This window comes from Protopterus annectens, chromosome 13.part0 (genome assembly GCF_019279795.1).
Source record: "Protopterus annectens isolate FY-2018-M chromosome 13.part0, PAN1.0, whole genome shotgun sequence".
NCBI lineage: Eukaryota > Metazoa > Chordata > Ceratodontiformes > Protopteridae > Protopterus > Protopterus annectens.
This window is the reverse complement of record NC_056747.1, coordinates 1091378470-1091401415: the sequence shown is the minus strand read 5'-3', so window position 1 is coordinate 1091401415 and position 22946 is coordinate 1091378470.

Here is a 22946-nt window from a genome sequence, read left to right as displayed (position 1 = left end):
GGGTAGTGTGACTGGCTACATTATATTGGTTGCAGACAGTGGGATTGTACAGACAGGCAGGATTCAGGGCTGGACACAGCAGAGTGTGGGATGTTCACATTTGCACTGTGTGTGACAGGGGGGATAGGATTAGACCTACACCAGCTACTTTCTCAGTTTATAACAGCAATATCTCTATCCTGGACCTGTGTTTAGGCCTCTGTCCATGTGCATGTCAAACTTTGTCCATATATCATGCAGTCAGATGCATAGAGATATGGTATATCAATGCTTAGTGATGTAATTCGTAATCCCAGTTAGGTATCAGACTGCCAGACATTTCATGTGTAAGAGGCTTATATATGATGACAAGGCCTGGGCATTCTTTGGGAGTGTGTACAGTTGGGAAGTCATTGTGTTTCTGGCTATTGTTGACAGACTGTCAGGATTGTGTAGCAGTGCATTGTGAATATGTTATTTCTTTGGGGGGGGGTAGATGTAAGTGTTATGTTTCCTTTTCTATCCGCCTTTGCATGCAGATCAAGTTTCTGGTGCTCTATCAAGTGTTACATTTTTGTAGGGTAAGACTGTGACATGCCCTATAACACAGTCAGGCATCATACTACACTGTGTATTGGGCCATTATATGTAGGGGTAATGTGTGAGTATCAAACATGCTGACAGTTTGGTTCACATTCTCCTTATACTGTATGCACTTTCACACAGGTCTCTGTTTCTCAATGCTGTTACATCGAAGGAGTGCCTGTTATATTTGCAATTACATGTGTATTCCCCCATAACAAGATTGCTTTTTTGTTGTGTCAGTCAGCCTGTAGTTTGGATATTGCTTAGTGACATGGCTAGCAGCTCAGTGTATTTTCCCTAATGTGATGTTATGTCCAGATATTTGGCAGATGTGTATTGTTGCCTGGCCCACATAAGCGTTGTGTATGTCTGACACATCAGTGGGGGGATGTGAAGATTTGCATGACTAACTCCTGGGAAGTCACTGGGTTTTGGACATCTGCCATTCCACTCAATAGATGTTGGAACAGACAGGAGGATGTTACTGCATCACATGTATCAGCTCATCTACACCAGTATGTCAAATATGTCCACATTTTCAGTGCTCCCCCCCTTTGCCAGGCTTAGTTATGCTTTCTTGCACTCAGCTGTTCTGAGCATACCTGTCACCGGCCAGATTGTTACAGACTGTCCAAGTTTATTATCCATATTTCTGGTCTGTTGAACAGTAGCATCTTATTCCTTCCTGTAGCGAATCACTGTTATCATGTGGGGATGTCTGTCAGTATATGATGATATACATTACAGTTTCATATTTGACATACTTCTGAACATGTATGCTGACACACACCCTGTTCCTGTAGCGACATTCTACATTTATACCTGCAGGATGTACATTGTGTCCATAGTGTTGGTTCATTGCCCCCCCATTTTGCAGCTTTTGTCTAGATCTCCTGCACTTAGGGGTGGGGAGGTATGGTGTTGGGTATAACTGCAGTGCATGTTATACACAGATTGTATATATATATATATATATATATATATATATATATATATATATATATATATATATATATATATATATATATATATATATATATATATATATATATATATATATATATGTTGTGTGTGTGTGTGTGTATATATATATATATATATATATATATATATATATATATATATATATATATATATATATATATATATATATATATATATATACATATATATCGTCTGACTGAGCTGAAGAGCCCTTTTTCAGCGGAGGCCCGGGAAGAAAATGCTCCAACATATTATACAATTTTCATTATAAATTCACATTAAACAGCAATGTTACAAGATTATTACAAGGCATTAAGTAGCAATACAATGTTATACAGTGTCAATAATCAGGAGTATAGCAAAATGATTTCAAGATGTATAAAAAGAAATATGTCATTAAGATGGTATAATTTTGGGGGTAAGTGGTTACAAAAACCCAGTTTTATCATAATGTAGTTGCATGAAGGTAAGACAATTATAATATAATGTTTCTCTGAGGCAATTTGCAGATTTTAGAAGACAGTAGAAAGAGTAGTCAAGGAAGATTAGAGAGAGCTAGTGAGAAGAGTGAGTTAAGGGCAGAAAGTAAATTTAAGGTATGAGAAGCAGGGGATGTTTAAGGAGGGAGAGTGCAGTGGCAGGACCAGTGACATTTAAAGTGCTCTTGGTGGCTGTCTTAAATTGTTTAGGATGTGTAAGGGTCCTCATTTCTAGTGGGAGTCTATTCCAGGCAATAGTGGGGTGATAGCTGTACATGTTGTGTCCAAATTTAGACTTGGGTTTGTAGATTTGTAGTAGGTCTTGGTTAGAGCTTCGAAGAGGTCTGGAGGGAGAATAATGGGAGATGAGTGGGGATAGTGCTGGGCAGTAGGAAGGCTGGTATAGGATAGAATGGATGATCTGGAACTGAGAGAGAAAAAGCTGGTGGGATAGTTCAAGCCAGTTTAGGTGTTTTAGAGAGAGACAGTGATGGGATCTGTAGGTTTGTTGGGCAGCAAATCTAGCTACCTTGTTGTAGGTAGATTAAGTTTAGTCAGGAGTGCTGAGTTAAGATTTGTGAGAATTTGAGAACTGTACATTAGACTGGGTAGAAGGTAGGTAAGAGAAAGAGTAATCTTGGCTTCAGAGGTAAGGAATTTCTTGTTACGGTAAAGGAGCCCTAGTTTTGAATGCGTCTTTTTGATACAGTTATTAACATGCAAGTCAAATTTAAGCTGATCGTTGATGGTTACGCCTAAGAGCTTAGTACTGAATTCTACCTGAATGGGAGTGTTATTAAGGGGCTGTATGGAGAAGGAAGGTTTAATGTTGTTGAGCTTTTTAGATAGGAAGAGTAACAGCTTTATTTATTTAGGGTTAAGAATGAGCTGGTTGTTGGAGAGTCATGTTTCAATTAAGTTAAAATATGCCTGACTACCTGAGAAGAGCTTAGAGGGAGAGTTGGCTGTGGTGATGACTGTAGAGTCATCTGTGTATTGCACTAAAGATGATCGAGGACAGGAGGTATAGAGCTGATTAGTAAAGATATTAAAATGTAAAGGCCCTAGGACAGACCTCTGAAGTACACCCATTTTTACAGGGAGAGGAGGGGAGAGTGTAGAGTGCCATCTCACTGATTGAGGTCTATCATTGAGGCAGCTGCAGAACCATGCAACAGTATCAGAGGAAAAGTTGAGGTTATGCAGTTTGTGCAGCAGAAGAGAGTGTGAGACAGTGTTGAAAGTTTTTGAGATGTCCAAGAGTAGGCAAGAAATAAGTTTATGGTCGTCCATGGCTATAGAGACAGTGTTGAGGAAGGATAATAGAGCTGTAGTGGTGCTATGTTTGGGTCTGAAGCCATATTGAGTGGGTGTAAGCAGATTGTCCTGTAGTAGATACTGCATAACTTGTTTATGAATACATAATTCTAGTACTTTAGAGAGAGGGGAGAGGATAGCGATAGGTCTAAAGTTGGAGATATCAGAGGAGTTACCGCCTTTGTTTATAGGTAGAGTGTAGCATTGTTTCCAGATGGAAGGGACTTTAGATTCAGAGATAGAGAGGTTAATTAGGATAGATACAGAGAGAGCAAGAGAGTCAGCTGCTAGTAGAAGAAAAGTGGAAGAAATATTGTCAGCTGATGCTGAGCATGGTTTTAATTTAGAGAGTAGAATTTTGATGTAACTAGTAGGTACATGTTTGGGGGAGAAGGTATTTGAGGAAATTTGAAACATTTTATTAAAGCAACATTTTCACTACTTTTGTGGCTTGGAGATCATTTGTGGATCCATTGTCCTGTGAGCCGTGGTTCTTTGTTTTGGTTTTTATTTGAGGAGATAGTATTAGGAGTAGGTTCAGAAAAGTTGGAGATGTTAGTAGTAGAGGAGTTTGGGTTGGGGTTCAGTAGCTTAGATATTGAATTGATAAAATAGGTATTGAAGATAGTAGCAGTTTCTTCAGATGTCTTGTCTGGGCATGGATTGGGAGAGCTAAGATTACCGGGTTGTAATATTTGCTTAACAGAGTTCCAGAATTTGTTAGGATTAGATTTTAGGGCTGTAGGAGGCTTGTTATAGAAGTTATTTTTATCTTTGTTTATGTGTTTTTTGTCAGATTTCTGAGTTCTTTATATTTTTGTAAGTCTCCAGAGAGCTTAGTTTGTCATCATTTTTTCCATAATTTGTCTCTATTTATCATAAAGGTATGAGTGGCTTTTGAAAGCCATGGAGCAATGGTGGACTTAATTCGGACTTTGCGAGGGGGAGCAAGTAAGTCTAAGATGCTAAGGAAGGTGGAGTTGAAAGCTAGGACTGCTTCTTCTAGTGGGAAATGGGTAAGGAATTTCCAGTTTACTTTAGAGGAGGGCATTAAAGTTTCCTGGATGGAAGTGAGAGAGTTTACAACAAGTGATAAATGTAGGAGGTTTTGAGAAGTGGGGAGTGAACTTAAGCACTTTTATAGGGGAGTGATAACTCAGGGTGTTTGGTAGGGTTTCAGGGTTATGATATTTGGAAGGATTAGATACAAGTACCCAGTCAATAAGAGTAGTAGATGCGTGATAGTTGTTTGTATGGGTAGGTTGGGAGATTAGCTGTGCAAAGCCATATAAATTAATATGAGTATTAGAGATTGGATTACTGAGAGTTAACCAGTTAATGTTGACATCCCCAAGGAGGATAGTTTAATTGGAGACGTGTTGAGAAAAGTATGAAAGAATATTTTCGAGCAGAGAAATGTTGTCTCCTGGAGGAATATAGATGGCTGCTACTTTGATAGTGGTGTGGTCATTTATTTTTAAGGTTAGCTGTAAGTAGTTCAGCAGGAGAAAAGGATGGGATAGGTTCCATAATACTTGTAATGGTGAGGTGGTTGGAGTAGAGGATAGCTACGCCACCCCCATTTTTGTTTTGGCGATCTATGTGGAGTATATTATAACCAGGGGTGAGAATGTCTTTATCAGAGGTTTGGGGTTTTAGGCAAGTCTCTGTCAGGGTGATGACATCAGGGGTGTGGAAGGCTATCCAGGCATGGATTTTACTAACTTTGTTTAGAATACTATGGGTATTCATTGAGTAAAAAGAAATATGTTTGTTTGGAGAGGATGAGTTTATTAAGTAGGGAGAGATAGAGTTAAGCATGGTGGGGTGATGGATGGGCCCAGGATTTGGATGCCTGCCTCCTAATAGAAGCAGGGCTACATGAAGTTGGTAACGTTTGAAATGAAATGGGTTGTACGTCAAGTACTTAGTCCCGGTTTTAGATCCTAGATAGTAATATATGTGTGTATATATGCATATATATCTAGATCTGTATATGTATGCATGTGTATATATATATATATATATATATATATATATATATATATATATATATATATATATATATATATATATGTGTGTGTGTGTGTGTATGTATATACAGATATCTCTGTATATGTATATTTATGTATAGATATATATGTATCTAGATATATATATATATATATATATATATATATATATATATATATATATATATATATATATATATATATATATATATAATTTTATATATGCCTATTGATATAGCAGTATATTTCTTATTTGATATCTACACATTATATTATTTTATGATTTATCTGTACATATTTTATATGTGTAATTTTGTATGTACAGCTACATATATATGATGTATACACTTTTCATATGCATCTATCACCATACACATCTTTATTTGTATATTTATATATTATAAACATGCTGGTTCCACAGTGTTTGTTCCATACTATTCTATACCTGTATTGAATGATATATTAAAAAAAACATTCCGTATTACATCTCTGATGGAGTAGTGGTGCATTGCTCTGACTATAGGGTCCTGGGCTCAAGACTGAGCTGAGCTGATTATTTTGTTGCTGGGCAGAACAAGGGCACTTTTAAGCATTTATAAGCGGGTTTGTGTGGGTTTCTGCTGAGGTAAGCAGTCCTAACTTCTGGTTAAATATGCTTACAGACAGCCTGAAAAGTGCTTAATCTGTGTAGGCATTGCTTAGCACCATGCAAACAGGCTTAATCCTGCTTACTACTGCTTAAAAGTGCTTACTCCCGCTTACCCCCATGCTAATTTCTTTAAAAGAAAAGAAAAAAGGGGAGAGAGGAAAGTGGTGAAAAAGGGGGCACAAAGAGAGAAAGACAATGGGGAAAGTAGCTAGGGATGTGCAAGACGGGTGTAGGGAAGGTCCATAGCTGTCCATTTCTTCTACAGCAACAGCTGTGCAGATATACTGAATTTGGAAGTATATTTGGACACTCAAACACCTGAGAGAGGGGTGAGGACAACAATAACGTGTTGTGAAGCCAATTAGACCAGATTACATGTGTCCAGTGGACATGTGTGCAAAATGGACAGCTATGTATGGGGCGTAATTTTTTTTGGGGAACAGATTGCCCTTTTTTTAAGGTGAGAGTGGGATGCAGGGAAAGGATAGTAGGTATATTTGGGGAGGTAGGTTGGGTAGGAAGACAGGCAATACAGACATGACAGCATACAGGGGCAGTATATGACACATGTGGGGGTAAAAACCTTGGACGGGGAGGGTTGTTTTGAAATTAGAAGCCCATGAGCCCCCAAATAGAAACAGTGGGACTGAGGTCCCCACCCATGGGGAGTCACCACTGCACCTTCACAGCCCCGAAGGTGGCTGTGCTGCGGGCTGAGCAGAAGGGGCAGGCTGACCCTCTAATTGCTCCATGTGGCCCTCAAGCTGGCATAGCAGATCTCCAAACTCCTTTTGGAGCTCGCTATGCACCAAACCCCGGACTTGGCTTCGGGTGACAGGATTCTGTCTGTGCCCACTCCCAGGGGAGCTGAGCCCCATCCCCTGAGGTGGTTCCACCCAAAGGTGGTGCAGGACCAGAGGATGAGGAGGTCCCAGGGTGGGTCCCAGATGTGCTGGGGCCTGGTGTCACAGCCAGATGAGGTGGGAGAGGTGGGTCCGCTGGGACAGGCCTTTCCAAATGTGCTATGGTGTTACAGTTTTAGAACATATGTGGGTTAGTAACAGTCAACACATTCCAGGATTAGTTATAACAGCATGCATAGATATTCCTAGTAACCCTAAACAACAGATTTGGAACAGTTGCATAGCAAACAGAACACATGCATATATGGAACCACAGTGACCATTACAACGGCATGCAGGTTACATTGATAGCAACAGGCCACCAATGATAGTATTTCAACATGAAACATTAATAGAAACACCTTTCAATATTTGTTGAACAATAGAACATATGTCCCAACAGTAGGTTTTGTGTAAACATACCCATTGATTTGTGTGTTTAGATTATTGTTGCAGATATGGTGAGGGGGGATGTCAATTAACAACTTGTATATCCTTGCAGTACTCACAACTTTAATGATCATTGCTCTAATCATTACTCTACAGGTATTATTACAATATTATATGACCTTGGTTTGGGCAGTGGTATGTTTGTACACAAATGTATACTTCAACTGTTTTATAGTTAAATTCTACTTCTCTTACCTGGTAGACCTTTGGAGGGAATGTTTGTTAACACTACCTGATTGTTTCTACACATATTCCCAGATTCCTAGATAAAATTATGCACATACCTCTCAATCTCTTAATACACTAACTCTGTACAAAGCTTGATAACATGGGGGTAGATATAGGGACATATTTTGAATATTGCTCTTATAAAGTTTAGACAGTTGCTAGAGTAACAGGATTTAATATACATTTTCTGAAGGATTTGAAGTCTGACACTCAAATGTATGTCATTATTTGGTGACTACAATCCTGAGATTATCCCAGTGATTTGCCAGGAAAACAGTGGAACAGGCCAAAAATATGAGCTAAATATCTGGACATTCAGGGGAAATCTGTACAGCTGAGAGGTATGATTATACATACAGCTTACTATCACTCCCAGGATTCAAACCATGGCTGTGTCTGCTAAAAATGCAACAATTTCTGTTTCATTAGAGTGAGCTCTTTAGAAACTGCTGTCTGTTTCTTCAGTGTTTTCTGTCTAAGTCTCTCTTGGTTGTACAATCTGACCTTGTAATTACAACAGTCTTATACAGACATTCCTAGACATATTTTTTATGTAGCGCAGTGTGAGAAATAGTGGTTGACACAACAATACTATTCTGATATCAGATCTTGGTGAATGCTACATGTCAGGCCATACAACACCAGAGTAAACACAACCGGTCCAAGATTTAAAACATTATTACCAGGCAGTTACAGTTTTCCTAGCTGAATAACCTGTGGGGGGAATGTTTGTTAACACTACCTGACTGTTTCTACACATACTCCCAGATTCCTAGTTAAAATATGCACATACCTCTCAATCTCTTAATGCACAAACTCTGGACAAAGCTTGACAACATGGGGGTAAAAATAGTGACATATTTTGAATATTGCTCATAAACTTTTAGACAGTTGCTAGTGTAACAGGATTTGTTTTAATATACATTTTCTGATGGATTAGAAGTCTGACACTCAAATGTATGTCATTATTTAGTGACTACAATTCTGAGATCATCCCAGTGATTTGCCAGGGAGAAAGAGGAACAGGCCAAAAATATGAGCCAATTATCTGGACAGTCTGCAAAAATCTATACAGTTGAGCGGTATGATTATGCATACAGCTTAGTACTACTCCCAGGATTCGAACCATTGCTGTGTGTGCTAAAAGTACAACAACTTGCGTTTCATCAGTGTGAGTTATTTAGAAACTGATGTCTATGTCTGTTCCTTCAGAGGTTTATGTCTAAGTTTCTCTTGGTTGTACAATCTAACCTTGTACTTACAAGAGTCTTATACAGACATTCCTAGACATATTTATTATGTAGCAAAGTGTGGGTAACAGTGGGTTAACACAACATTACTATCCAGAGAATGCAACACAAAATGCCATACAATACCAGAGTAAACACAACCAGTTCAGGATTTAGAACTTTATTGCCAGGCAGTTATGGTTTTATTTAAATATCACCTATATGGGACTATTACTGTCATATTGTCTGGTTTATTCAGGACAACCCATACACAGTTTTTATACTACCAGGTGACTTTCTACTACTTTATATTTATTTGGTATGACTACTACAAGCAGGATTGTTACTCACCAGCCTCACGATGCAGTCTTTGCAACCAACTGGCATGGGCTTCCTGATTCACAGCCCGCTCAGCTGCAGCTATAAAAGGAATAGAGAATTAGTTAGGCATACCTATCCATCACATACTCAGGCTGGACTTTGGTAAACAGTTATCGATATGAATACTTGCACACTGCTGGGACATCACCCCTCTACCTTGCTTCTTGGACCCACTCATCCAAGAGCTCCCTCTTCCTCTGCTTCAAGTCAGCATAGTGGTGCTGGACCTGCTCACCAATCCAAGGGATAGCAATGGCACTGGTGAGATCACGTGCCAGATGGTCCCAGGCTTCCACTTTATATTGGGAGCCCTGGTACTGGCCCTGCAGCAGTCTCTCATCATGTTTTTTTTTACCAGGAGTCCTACCATGACCTTGAACTCCTGTATGCCCCAGCGCTTCGCCCGGAAGCACATGCCCTCACCAACACCTGCCATACTGCCTACAGTGGGAAGCTGCAACCAGTTATGAGCTGTATTCCCACCTGCAGGGTTTAAATATGGCCAATTTCCTGCCCTTTGCCATGATTGGATGGTTTGAATATGCTGAGCTAAGCTAAGCTACGGGCAAACCTGCTTAGCTAAGGTTGGCAGTGCTTAAAGGGGCAGGTTCAGCATTGCTTACCAATGGGAAAATCCACTTAGCTAGGCTATTCATTGCTTAGTATTCATATGTACACAGTGCTTACACCTGGTCAGCAAAGCTGTGTAATGCTTAGCATTGCTTATTTTTTAATTTTATAAACTATCTGCTGTATGGGATTGATTCATCATTAAATAATGATACAAGGAACGTCAAGGCAACACAATATCCAACAAGTCCAGAAAGAACAGTCAGCAGAAGCCATAATACGTCCTTTATTAGACTACAGCTCACCAACAATCAGAACCAGAGTGTAACTCAGAAAAGAATTAAGTGCTTTCATCCACCATCATGTGGACTTCTTCAGAATCAATTAAACAATTATAAACACACTATTTAAATCCATTTTGGCACCAATTCAAATTGATTTCTTTAAAGAAACAAAATAAAACAATAATTAAAACTTCATTAAATAATGCTTTCAACTAACAGTATATACTTTAAACTGTATTAAAATACTTATTTAAAATCTGCATTGCATACTTCATATAGTTTACATCTTATGCATAACATTTAAAATATAAACAATCTAATATTTCACTTCATGTTTGTATGTATTTCCTTTCTAAATATACATACAGTTCACCCAACCCTATGATCTAAGATAGATGCATTCTATTAATAATGCAAAATAATAAACAGTATATTAAGCAATATATATATATATATATATATATATATATATATATATATATATATATATGTTTATATATATATATATATATATATATATATATATATATATATGATGTTAAAAACATTTAGAGAAATAAAATAAAACAAAACTGTCTGTATACAACAATACGTTACGTATTGTTGTATATAGACAGTTTTGTTTTATTTTATTTCTCTAAATGTTTTTAACATCATATACATATATATATATATATATTGCTTAATATACTGTTTATTATTTTGCATTATTAATAGAATGCATCTATCATAGATCATAGGGGTGGGTGAACCGTATGTATATTTAGAAAGGAAATACATACAAACATGAAGTGAAATATTAGATTGTTTATATTTTAAATGTTATGCATAAGATGTAAACTATATGAAGTATGCAATGCAGATTTTAAATAAGTATTTTAATACAGTTTAAAGTATATACTGTTAGTTGAAAGCATTATTTAATGAAGTTTTAATTATTGTTTTATTTTGTTTCTTTAAAGAAATCAATTTGAATTGGCACCAAAATGGATTTAAATAGTGTGTTTATAATTGTTTAATTGATTCTGAAGAAGTCCACATGATGGTGGATGAAAGCGCTTAATTCTTTTCTGAGTTACACTCTGGTTCTGATTGTTGGTGAGCTGTAGTCTAATAAAGGACGTATTATTGCTTCTGCTGACTGTTCTTTCTGGACTTGTTGGATATTGATTCATCATTCATTACATATTATAAATTTGTTTACTGTCCTTAACATCCCCCAATGTGCTTTCATCACATGTATTCGTGTGTGATTATAATGTATGGGGCACTTGTGTTTATATGGAGGTTTCACAACTTTATTAAAATGACACCTGACATCTGGACCTACTACAGTACTTTTATTAACAAATATATGTTATTTAGTAGCTAATTATAAACAAACATGTTTATGAAATGCTTTCACATGTAAAATGGTTACAGGGGGGATCGAACCCAGAATGGCTGCTTGACAAGCATACACTCTACCTACTACACTATTGCAGTACTGCTTATGTTGGATGTCTCTTGCTATTTAACTTCTTGTACTGTTTAAGCTGGACTAAGCAAAGCTAAGCAATGGGCACACCGGCGTAGCTACACTTAAACTTTATCGCATTTATAAAAAAAAAATTATGTGTTGTGTTTTATTATTTGTACCCTTCAGAATATCCCTGCTAATGCTCAACCTGTTATTCTATCTACTTGTTGCTTTGTGGGACGATTTTCTGTTATGGCTTTGTCCTGATTCCTTACTTTGACGGGTTGAGAGGTGTGCGCTATGTGCTTATGCTACATCTCTTATTCTTTCAACTTTTGCCTTGGTAGGGATGATTGTCCCTTATGGTTTTGACAAAGATTTCTTACCCTGATGGGTTGGAGGTATTACAAGTGTTCTCACTCGTTTTATATTGTCAGACGGCAATTCTGGTGTGCAGGGGGCATGTGTACTGTGACAGCACTGCTCTCAGACACACCTCCTGCACTCGTACACAGATCTGTGTCCATTTAACAGCATGGCAGCACATATTCATGAATATGCATGGAGTGCTACCATGCTGTACGGGAACAGTCCCTTCCATGCAGGAATAAACTATTCCTACACGGAAGTTTTCTGAATCCCGGGGAGAGTCTATTTTCATTTGGGCAAATCGTAGATTCTGTAAAGGAGAGAGTATTTGAGGGGAGGGGTGAGGGGTGATTAAAGACTATGATAGGAGTAAGAGTTATGTTAATACCTGAAGGAAGGAAGATTTATGAGATTATGTGAGAAGAGGGGGTAAGTGAGAGGGGAGGAAGTAAAAAATGTCATCAGAGGCATGGGGAAGTAGTTAGAGAGGATGGAAAGTAGTGTCAGGACCACTGTGTTTTTAGGAAATCTCTGGTGGCTGTTTTGAATTGTTTAGGGTGTTTGAGGGATCTAATTTCTAGGGGGAGTTTGTTCCAAGTTATGGCAGGGTTATTGCTGTAAAGGCTGTGACCAGTTTTGGACTTAGGTTTATATATTTGTAGCAGGTTTTGGTCAGAGCTGCAAATAGACCTAGTTGGGGAGTATTTAGTGATAATAGATGTTAGGCTAGGGCAGAAAGATTGCTGGGAAAGAATTTAATTAATTATCTGTAATTGAGAGAGGAAGAGCTGATGGGGTAGTTCCAGCTAGTCTAAGTGTGTAAGAGAAAGAAAGTGGTGAGACCTATAAGTATGATGTGCAGCAACTCTAGCCACCTTGTTGTAGGTTGATTCAAGTTTAGCTATGAGCGTGGTGTTCAGATTAGTAAAAATATAACAGCGGTACATTAGGCTATGAAGAAGGTAAGCATGAGAGAGACTTATTTTAGCATTGCTAGTTAAGAACTTTGTTGCGGTAAAGGAGACCAAGTTTTTGATGTGTCTTTTTAATACAGTTATACAGATGTAAATCAAACTTAAGTTTGTCGTCAATTGTTACACCTAGCAGTTTAGTGCTAGTTTCGACAATGATGGATGTGTTATTGAGGGACAGTATAGTTGATTTTAGATTAGTGAAGTTTTTGGGGAGAAAGAGTAATAGTTTAGTTTTCTTAGGGTTGAGAATTAGAAGGTTGTCACAGAGCCAGGATTCTATGGAGTTAAAGGATGCTTGAGTGACAGTATGGAGGTCAGAGAGGGTGCCTGAGATGGTGATGACAGTAGTCATCTGCATATTGTATAAGGGATGACTGGGGACAAGAGGTATGTAGAAGATTTGTGAAGATATTAAAGAATAATGGACCAAGGATAGATCCCTGAGGAATTCCCATTTTCATATGGAGGGGAGGGGATAGACATGAGAACCATTTGATAGATTGCAGACAATCAGAGAGGTAGCTAGAGAACTAGGTAATAGAAGAAGAAGAGAAATTTAGATTTGATAGTTTATGCCAGAAGAAATTTTAAATAAATCTATTACCAGGACATGCCACAGTAGTAGTGATAGGACATTTGCTTGGAAAATGCATTTCAGGGAAACAGAACACACGATAACAGGATAAACAAAATGCACATGCCAGGAGCTGAAATCCTGAATTGCTTCAAGAGTATATTCATCAGAACAGTGAATTAGCAAGACTCAGGACCACTTATAATTGATTAGAAAATACATTGCAGGGGCATGGAACACATGACAGAAGGACAAACAATAGTCACATACCAGGGTTTCAACCTTGCCTTTTCATACATAGCCATTATTAAGTGAAGCCACAGAAGTTACACAAAAAAAGCTGTGAGTACACGCATTTCAAGGAAATGTTTAAATAGTGCCAAAGAAAGTAAAATGAACAGGCAAAAATGATATAACAGATAACAGGGGTGGGGAATTAAAACCTATCAGCCACTGTACCCATCACTGCATGAGTTGATTGAGGCATGAAATCTCTTAGATGCACATATCATGTTAACTGCCTTTTATACTTGCATGGCACATTATTAGCACATGACAATGAGATTTGCCAACATTCTACAAGGTAGACCATCATCAATTTGAAGCCCTGCTTGTCTAACTGAGACTCAACCCACCATTAGCTAGTGATGTCAAAGAAGATGTTATAATAAGGTCAAACTTTCACACATTTCCAGAGAATGTTAGAACTATGTGGCAGACTATACTATGAAGCTTGTTCACAATATACAACAATTATGGACTCACAATCCTTCCCCTAGTGAATTGGCAATGTACACATCATTCTCTGTAGGAATGAGAGATGTATTAACTGATGCTACAAGGACACCTGGAAGTTGTAACAATGTTAATCTCTCCTTACATCACTTTTGCTCAATGTTATGCATTGATCGTCACCAGAGTTGCATGACAGAAGTGGAGTTTATGGTTCATTCGAAGGATTTTCCTCAGCATTTGCTGTACGATGAGAAGGACCATTCTTCTATGTCTGCTTAAGGACACTTATGCTCCCTTCTGCAAACTGTTGCTCAAATTATGCCATAGATAGGTTTGTGTAGGGGTGACACCCTTTTTTGCCCATATATGTGCTGTGAGAATGTCACTGGGAAGTTAGTGCCTTTAACATAGTTTCATATTGCATTCTGACTGTGTGCACTTGCAGCAGCTGGAGAGGCCACAAAAGTTCCTCACCAAGGATAAAAAGTCTCAAAAATATGTCCTATGCTGCCCGACGAAAAAAACCTCTCTCTATTCAGTCGCTACACCGCTGCTCTCCACTCAGAGGTGACCTTTGCCTAACATACAAAGCCCATGTCAAACCTAATTTGATGAATATGCTTCACCTCAAAAAATCTCCATCAATCCCAGACCGGCAAGGGCGGGAGACTTTAACCCCACACTGCTATTAATAGGATGCTGGAGGATAGAAATACTGAAAAAATGTGTGTTACTGAACAACACAACCCCTGCCTTTTCACAATAAAAGGATTAAACCCAACCCCTGCTGCACTGACAAATTATGCAGTAATAACACGCTGTGACTTACACATGCTATGCCACTCCTATTACCCAATGTGCATTGGAGCTATTTATTGCAAGGTATCGATTGTTAGTCAGAGTTCTACAATGTACACCTCATTAGATTCAAACCCCTGCCTACGTAACTCATACTCTCTTGGCCTGTGTACTAGCTACTGATGCCATGGGAAAAAGTGATTCCACAGTTGTCACAAAACACACAGTTGAAGGGATATTATCAACAATGTATGCAAATGACATTGAACTGGGTTAGAAGGGTCCACAACTCTTAGGGGATCAAAACCCACCCCATCAAATCCAAGGAGAAAACCTTACATTACTTTGCTACACTGAGTCATTATTTTATGTTACAGATTGCTTTTCATACCAAAACATCATACACCTCAGTGGATTTAAGTCCATGCCTAACTCATATTCTCCTCACCTGTGTATTAGTTGTTGACACCATGCAGGAAGTCATATGGCAGGTCTCAGAAACCACACATTTGAAGGGATATTATCAACAGAGTTTCTAAATGATATTGAACTGGGTTAAAAAGGAACACAGCTCTTAGGGGATTAAATCCTCTTCCTGTCACATACAAGTAGAATACCTTACATCACATTAGTTTACTAAGTCATTATTGCATGTTAAAAATTCCTTTTCACAGTGATGCAACATGCAACTCTTTAGATTTGAACTCCTACCTGCTTAACCTACATTCCCTTGAGTTTTTTACTAGCTACTGATTTCACAGAAGAAGTCACACAACACTTGATAGAAAGCATACATTTGAATAGCTATATCATATTATCTACAATGTGCATAAATGACATTGAACTGGGACTACAGCTCTTCGGGGTTCAGAACCTACAGTCTGACAAACTGTTACATCTAACTTGAAATCCTTATTTTACATAGGTTCACTAAGTCATTATTGTATGTTGTAAATTGTGTTTCAGATTGATACAATGTACACCTCATTGGATTTGAAACCCTGCCTGCCTAATTCACATTCACTTGACCTGTGTACCAGCTACAATCACTACTGTACATTATGTATCAGCACGGGTTTGAAGGGAGTGTTGCAGCAGTGTGGAAGACTGCAAAATGAGCAATATTAAGCATGCACCCGTAATGCATGGATCACCACCCTTCACATATTGTAATTACAAGTTAAACATCATAGCAGGAGTACATTGAGACAAGAAAGCTGTTACAGTTGATCTAATAATGTCAACATATGCCTATATCATTATTGCTTTTTGTTGTGCATTGTGGTACGATTACTCACATGACAATCTGCAAATCATGGCCAAATAAATTTGCTATCATTTTGCCATAGGATGTGAACTGTAAGTTATTGCTTTTTTAAGTATGAATAGTGAAGCTGCTATCTGCCAACTATAGCACAACATTAAACACACACTGCAAAATGTTTATTTTTGCTTGTTTTAAAACTATTTGTCAATGTGTGTGGTGGAATGAATGTATTAGTTAAGATGAAATATCATGGCAGGGAATTATAATTATGTTTCTAAGAGTGATGCGAGGTACACATTCCAGGAATAGAAAATATGCCTGAGTAATTGATAAGTTCCAGACCAATGCAGTACCAAGTGAAGCTACAGAAGAACTTATACTGCATGTGTTTGACAACTCAGAGATAAAGGAAATGTTCAAAAGTAAATCACAAATGTGATGACATAGGGACTGAGCTGGATGGAGGTGGGTGACACTGACTTATATAACAAAATGGAGAGTAACCCATGCATCTCAGAGTTATATTCTCCATATCAGTACATTGCACAGTTTTGCATGCAAGTATGTCTGTATGGTGTCGTCACTGAGACATATCACTTAACTGTATGCCATTTGCAGACTGATGTCAAGCAAAAATGCAAAGGATTTCAATATTTAATTTTTTGATATTCATCTGCAAATGTTATAAGTTTACCCTCTGAATGGAAAACAGTTGCAGACTAAGAAGAAAATTGTGACACGACATACCACCCTCAGGGGTTTAGAACCCTGGATCAAGTGCACTCGAATAGACTGCACACATCATTTATACATTGAGTTCTTAAAGAACTTACAAAACCTGAGTAATCTTACCTTACTTTAATTACATCAGAATTGCTTCATGACTCACAGCAACACTCAGCACAAATACATGGCTAATTACACACTCTCAGTGCATGCGTAACAATTTTCTTCATTTTGCCATAGAACAAGAATTCTCATTATCCACTGTTCAATGATGCCCAGTAATGCTGCTGTTTACCAACTATTTCACAATGGATCATAGGATCATAATATCACAAGAGATTACCATGCTAATGGCCCTATGGCCCTTACAAGCCTAGCCAAGAGTTTATCCCCCAAAAAGAAACCTCAATCAGCACCTGTCACCCTTGTCAATGAGGGACACAGGTGAAACCCCTGAGACAAATTTGTGGTTTCCTATCCACTCATCAAGGTTGCACATGAAGAGGGTCAGCGTATTTTGTTTGACAAGTATGGGGTGTCTATTCCAGAGATGGTGCAGCCTTTGGGAAACAAACCTGTCTCTCCAGCAGGTTTTGTTAATGTCACATATTAGATTTAGGCCTTTTAATCGAGTGATGCACGAGGAATTAAACTTACATATATGCAGCATCTCTAGCAGAGCAGGGTCTGAGATTACCTTGTAGGCGAGACACAGATCATGTCTGAGCAATCTGCATGATACCGAGTAGAGTGATAGTGATCTGAGCCTGTCCACATAGGGCAGGTGTTGGAGGTCATGGATTATCTTTGTGAGGTATTTCTGTGGACATTCCAGTTGGTGCAGGTGTTTGGAGAGGTACATACCAAATGGGTCATTGTACTTAATTATTAGCCTAATGAGAGAGAAGCACAGAGAGGTAATTACCTCCTCTTTTCTGGATGCAATCCCTTTACTTATGAGATGAACCAAGTAAAAGACTTTTCTGACCACTGCCACTAAATGATGGTCGAATGTGAGATTGTTGTCAGCCTGTGTACCCAGGTCTCTCACCACAGGTTGTGTGCTTAGGGGGGTTGCTGTTGATGAGGTAATCAGTGGGGGCTGTGTTTTTGCTGAATGGTATGTTAATACATTATTTTGCAACTTAAGGCCATGACTTTGGAACCAGTCATTTGTTGCTGTGAGACCCTATTTTAGTATGTTAACATCATTTGGGGAGTCAATGACAGCACCCGACTTACAGTCATCCACAAACTTGGTCAGCCACAGGTGTTTTGTCTTTGCCTGGACTTCTGAGAAGTAGATGCTGAGTACAGAAACAGCTTTCTCTGTTTATAAAATTGTTATAGCCATGTGTGTCTTGTGTTTATCTATTTTTGGACTGGGTTAAAGGTTGGAAATGGGAGTATGTAACAGAGATGAAAATGGGAAGCAAGCAGATAGTGGAATGCTAAGTGAGCAATTCAGGAATGTTAAGAATGGAAGTGGGAAAGGACCATATCTCTCAACTTTTTCTCAAGTAAAAATTTTGAACATTTTTGGATTATGACATCATAAATATTGTGTCAAAAATTACACATTATGGGGGCTGACCAACTGCACCAAATCATTAGTGGAAATGGCACACATAGGGGAAGCTGAAAGTTATGTGTGAGACAGGTTTTTGTGGGACAGGTGTCCCTTTTTTTAATCTTCGAGAAGAAGAAAGTTGGGGATGGAAGGCAGCGATGTCAGAGATCAGAAGGAGTGGGAGATGAAGTAGCAGGAAAAGACAGACATGACTAGTAGAATGTGTCTTAACATACTGAGAGAGGGGGATAAAGATCCAAAAATTACCTGTCTTAATATATATAGCCTTAACAACAAATGGATCACTGTTGAAACATGGCAGCCAAAGAAGCAAGTACTTATAGTTTCAGTAATAGAGAAACTTGACTAAGATTATTTTTGTCCATCAGACTTCATTCTCGCTAACTATACTATGTATAGTGACATAAACCAACCTCTAGGACTGTGAAAACATATTACTGCTAATTAAAGATAACCCCCAGCTCTACAGTTATGGTAACAAATGTAAATCCTATTGATAAAGCTTCTAACTGTATTTCTGTCACTGTAACTTAAGGAAGCCACAGATAAATGCACACAGCCAGTGTGTACATGCTGCAACCTTAATCCATTTTAAGCCTACTAAATCTTCTGAGCATGTGTCCCACAGGGCTACCTAGCAACAAGTTAGTCATAGGAGACTTAAATATATATTCATCAGGGCAAAAACTGTATCAGTTAAATAATGTCTTGTATCAACTAGGTCTGGTACAAATAATAAGGCAATCAACTAGACCGACTACTGACCTGTCACTGACTACTGTCCTCTCACTGACTACTGTCCTGTCTCTGACTACTGACCAGTCACTGACTACTGTCCTGTCACTGACTACTGTTCTGTCACTGACTACTGACCTGTCACTGACTACTAACCTGTCACTGACTACTGTCCTGTTACTGACTACTGCCCTGTCATTGACTACTGTCCTGTCACTGACTACTGACCTGTCACTGACTACTGTCCTGTTACTGACTACTGAGCTGTCTCTGACTACTAACCTGTCACTGACTACTGTCCTGTTACTGATTACTGAGCTGTCTCTGACTACTAACCTGTCACTGACTACTGTCCTGTTACTGACTACTGAGCTGTCTCTGACTACTGTCCTGTCACTGACAACTGACCTGTTACTAACTACTGACCTGTCACAGACTACTGACCTGTCACTGACTACTGTCCTGTTACTGACTACTGAGCTGTCACTGACTACTGTCCTGTCACTGACTACTGTCCTGTCACTGACTACTGTCCTGTCATCTCCTACCGGTCCTTCATTACACACAGAATTATCATAGACAAAATAGTCAAAATAATATCAGAATCTAAGCAAAACTCAATAAAATGTTACAAATGTTGTTTGATCCTTTACAATAATCAAACAAAAGCTAACAGTATTTTAACTGACTTCATTAATGCACAGCCTCAAATGCAGGAAGCCCTCTTTACACTTACATAATGCAAACTTAAAGTTTAGCCCTGCACCTGGATAACAAATGACACCATAAGCCTTATGAAACAGAGATGGGGCATGAAGACAATGGAAACCAGCACATACAATGAAACCTTACACCTAACTTTTCTTGCACTCATGGACAAAAGCATGGAAACTAATTCCACTGAAGAGACCTTTTCATCCTGTCTAAAATACTTCTGGAAAGCAATAAACAGCTAACTGGACAGATCATGATGCAAAACTTATGTCCCTTAACCCAGGCTGTAGTGCTAAAAGCTTCATTCACATCTTCCTACAGAAATGTTGTTCTAGAAACTATTACTTCTCTGGAGAACTTGATTCCTTCCCAAAGTCATCTCCAGTATATATTTATTGATGACCCCCAACACACACACACACACACACACACACACACACACACATGCACGCACACGCACACACCCCAACACATGCACACATGCACACACACGCACACACACACACGCACACACACACACACACACACACACACACACACACACACACACACACACACACACACACACACACACACACACACACAGCTTTATCCTCCAGTTGACTGTCAAAGAAACTCAGGCTCAGTTCTTGAACCTAAATACCACCTTAGGTGCAACATTTAACAAATTGTATGCTGTTTTCCTCAAAATGGCACCATCTTCTATTGCAGAACCTTTTACTCATATCTACAGCCTGTTCCTTATTACATTCTCAGCCTCATCATTTTTCAAGCACTCAGTCATAATCCCATTAAAACTAAAATGTAGGTACACCAAAAGCCTGCAAAGCCTATAGGCCAATTTGTAACCTGCTCTCACTAACAAGAAATTTTAAAGCTCTTACACAAGTGGCTATTTGACTATATGAATAATTATGGTCTCCTTTTTGACAATCATCATGGTTTCCATATGGCTTGCACTACTATGAATAGTAACTTAATTTACTGTTATATGAATGATCAATTACTTACACTTAGTATTGGAGTACCTCAGGAATTATTTCTTGGTCCCCTTACTGTTCTCATTGTTTATAAATGACTTACCTTATAACCTACTCCATATCAACATGGTTATCTGTGCAGATGATCTACTAATTTTATCAGCAAATAAACTCCTTTCTGGGCTTCTACATACATTAAAAAGCAGTTTCACTAATCTCTGTAATCTTATAACAAGAGCTATTAATAATTAATCCCAAAAAGTCTAGCATTATGTTATTTGCAACTTTATGTTATTTACAACTCCCTCCCAAATTGCCCATCCCCACATGATGATAGTAAGGAATAATCTAATACTTAATATTACACAGGAAAATATCTAAGAGTCCTTGATATTGTCAAGGCATATAGACAATGAAGTCAGAAAAAAACATTTTCACAACTGAATCTTTGCTATAAATGTCACCCATTTTATCCCCACCTGCAAGACAGTCCCCCGGATTCACTAATCTTCCATGCAGGACTAGTCTAGTCCTGCATGGAAGCGGCCATTTAGGAGGAGGAGGACGTCAGGGCGCCATGTATATTAATAAAGGTGCGCTGCCTGAACTCCTAATCCTACACAGAGCGTGGAAGAGTTCAGGGGGTGTGTTTGAGAGCAGAGCTCTCAGAATAAACATGCCACTGCAAAGTAGAACAGCAGAAAGTGCAAATAAATGAGTGGGACTGTGCATAGGTGTCAGCATATCCCCACCAAAAGATCCCATGTATACAACAGCAACAGGACATAAAAATAAAAAGAAGAAACCCCTTTATTTTTTTTTTAAATTCCGAGTACAGCTAACTGTAGGTGCGTGGGTGTGCCCATTGATTAGCTATGGTTAAAGCCGGTTAAAAGGCTGAAGATGATAACAAGGAAGATATATGCAACTGAAGCAGCAGAGCAATAGTGTAATAGTCAGAGCATCCACCTAATGAGCAGGCATTCCTGGTTCGAGTCCCACTGCAGCATGTACCATTTTCCATGTGAAATCTGTATATGAACATTTCTTTACAGTTTTTTCTGTATAACCTACTAAATAACATTTAAATGTGAACTGGAGAACTGCATTAAATGCACATGTGAAGTGTCAGTGTCATAATGAATAAGGCACTAGTAAGCAGGTTGAAGCAGAAATAAGCAGTAGTAAGCATATATAAACACTAGTAAGTGTGTTTAAGTGCCTTTGCGTGGGGGTAAGCATTGCCTACACAGATTAAGCAAAGTAGAAGCTAACTGAGTGTAAGAAACTGTAACCGGAGGTTAGCATTGCTTAGATCCGCTCAAACCCACGGACACCCGCTTACAACTGCTTTAAAGTGCCTTAATCACTCTTTACCCAATGGCTCGTGTTCTGCCCAGCAACAAAATAAACAGCTTCTGCGAGGCTCAAACTCAGGCCCTGTACACCACAGTCACAATAGTTAACCACTAAGCCCTCATAGCAATACATATAAATGAGGTATCAGCAAACTAATCCTCACCACAGGAAAATCAAACCAAGCATGTGAACTGAATCTATGTACAGTGTGATATTGTATAACTTGCCACAGAACATAAATATGTAAACTGGAGTGCTGCAGTAAGCATAGATTTGAGGTGTTATTGTAATAAAGTGTAGACATCCCCAGGTCCCCATGCAGTGCATGTACACATGAATCACAGATACCAGGCGCTTATATAACCTGTAATGAAGAATAAATCACTGTCAAAAGGCAAATATAGTGCTAATTAACTATTAAGCAATGCTAACCACAGCACAGCTCAACTTAGTAAGTGTAAGCAATGTGTAGGTGAGCCAATTCAATCTGCGTAGTGGTATACCTCTTTAAGCAGTGCCAACCTTAGGTAAGCAGGTGTGCCCATAGCTTAGCCTTTTCAAAACTGGCCAATCATGGGAGAGTGATGCGGGAATACTTCCCATAACTGGTTGTAGT